Raw genomic sequence first — 2851 nt, forward strand, 5'->3', positions numbered from 1 at the left:
TACGTTAATTGTAGGAGACCTCAATACTCCACTCTCAGCAATGGACAGATCATCTAAGCAGAAAATCAACAAGGAAACAAGAGCTTTGAATGATACATTGGACCAGATGGACCTCATAGATATTTACAGAACATTCCACCCTAAAACAACAGAATACTCATTCTTCTCGAGCGCACATGAAACTTTCTCCAGAATAGACCATATACTGGGTCACAAATCAGGTCTCAACCGATACCAAACGATTGAGATTATTCCCCGCATATTCTCAGAGCACAATGCTCTAAAACTGGAACTCAAGCACAAGAAAAAATTTGGCAGAAATTCAAACACTTGGAAGCTAAAGACCACTCTGCTCAAGAATGTTTGGGTCAACCAAGAAATCAAAGAACTTAAACAATTCATGGAAATCAATGAGAACGAAAACACATTGGTCCAAAACCTATGGGATACTGCAAAGGCGGTCCTAAGGGGGAAATACATAGCCATCCAAGCCTCACTCAAAAAAATAGAAAAATCCCAAATTCACCAACTAACTCTACACCTTAAAGAACTAGAGAAAAAGCAACAAACGACACCTAAGCCATAATTAGAAGAGAGAGAATTAAAATTAGAGCAGAAATCAATGAATTAGAAACCAGAAACACAGTAGATCAGATCAATGAAACTAGAAGTTGGTTCTTTGAAAGAATTAATAAGATTGATAAACCACTGGCCAGACTTATCCAAAAGAAAAGAGAAAGGACCCAAATTAATAAAATTATGAATGAAAGGGGAGAGATCACGACTAACTCCAAGGAAATAGAAACAATTATTAGAAATTATTATCAACAACTATATGCCAATAAACTGAGCAATCTGGATGAAATGGAGACCTTCCTGGAAACCTATAAGCTGCCAAGACTGAAACAGGAAGAAATTGACAACCTGAATAGGCCAATAACCAGTAACGAGATTGAAGCAGTGATCAAAAACCTCCCAAAAAACAAGAGTCCAGGGCCTGATGGATTCCCTGGGGAATTCTACCAAACATTCAAAGAAGAAATAATACCTATTCTACTGAAGCTGTTTCAAAAAATAGAAACAGAAGGAAAACTTCCAAACTCATTCTATGAGGCCAGCATTACCTTAATCCCCAAACCAGGCAAAGACCCCATCAAAAAGGAGAATTTCAGACCAATATCCCTGATGAATATGGATTCCAAAATCCTCAACAAAATCCTAGCTAATAGGATCCAACAATACATTAAAAGGATCATCCACCACGACCAAGTGGGATTTATCCCCAGGATGCAAGGGTGGTTCAACATTCACAAATCAATCAATGTGATAGAACACATTAATAAGAGGAGGGAGAAGAACCATATGGTCCTCTCGATGCAGAAAAAGCATTTGACAAAATACATCCTTTCCTGATTAAAACTCTCCAGAGTGGGGAGGGGGGTGGGAGGATGGGTTAGCCTGGTGGTGGGTATTGAGGAGGGCACGTTCTGCATGGAGCACTGGGTGTTATGCACAAACAATGAATCATGGAACACTTCATCTAAAACTAATGATGTAATGTATGGGGATTAACATAAGAATTAAAAAAAGAAAGAAAAAAAACTCTCCAGAGTATAGGGATAGAGGGAACATTCCTCAAGCTCATAAAATCCATCTATGAAAAACCCACAGCGAATATCATCCTCAATGGGGAAAAGCTGAGAGCCTTTCCCTTAAGATCAGGAACACGTCAAGGACGCCCACTCTCGCCACTATTGTTCAACATAGTACTAGAAGTCCTAGCAACAGCAATCAGACAACAAAAAGAAATAAAAGGTATTCAAATTGGCAAAGAAGAAGTCAAACTCTCTCTTTTCACAGACGACATGATACTTCATGTGGAAAACCCAAAAGACTCCACCCCCAAATTACTAGAACTCATCCAGCAATTCAGTAATGTGGCAGGATACAAAATCAATGCACAGAAATCAGTTGCTTTCTTATACACTAACAACGCAACTATAGAAAGAGAAATTAAAGAAACGATTCCATTTACAATAGCACCAAAAACCATAAGATACCTCGGAATAAACCTAACCAAAGAGGCAAAGGATCTATACTCTAGGAACTACAAAACACTCATGAAAGAAATTGAAGAAGACACAAAAAGATGGAAGAATATTCCAGGCTCATGGATCGGAAGAATAAACATTGTTAAAATGTCTATGCAATCTATACCTTCAGTGCCATCCCAATCAAAATTCCAATGACATTTTTCAAAGTGCTGGAACAAACAATCCTAAAATTTGTATGGAATCAGAAAAGACCCCGAATCGCCAAGGAGATGTTGAAAAAGAAAAACAAAGCTGGGGGCATCACGTTGCCCGATTTCAAGCTATATTACAAAGCTGTGATCACCAAGACAGCATGGTACTGGCACAAAAACAGACATATAGACCAATGGAACAGAATAGAGAGCCCAGTTATGGACCCTCAACTCTATGGTCAAATAGTCTTTGACAAAGCAGGAAAAAACATGCAATGGAAAAAAGACATTCTCTTCAATAAATGGTGCTGGGAAAATTGGACAGCCACATGCAGAAGAACGAAACTCGACCTTTCTCTAACACCATTCGCAAAGATAAACTCAAAGTGGATGAAAGACCTCAATGTGCGACAGGAATCCATCAAAATCCTAGAGGAGAACATAGGCAGTAACCTCTTTGACATCGCCCACAGCAACTTCTTTCAAGGTACATCTCCAAAAGCTAGTGAAACAAAAGCAAAAATGAACTTTTGGGACTTCATCAAGATAAAAAGCTTCTGCACAGCAAAGGAAACAGTCAACAAAACAAAGAGGCAACCCACAGAA

Source organism: Neomonachus schauinslandi, chromosome 14 (assembly GCF_002201575.2).
Source record: "Neomonachus schauinslandi chromosome 14, ASM220157v2, whole genome shotgun sequence".
In the NCBI taxonomy this organism is placed as follows: Eukaryota; Metazoa; Chordata; class Mammalia; order Carnivora; family Phocidae; genus Neomonachus; species Neomonachus schauinslandi.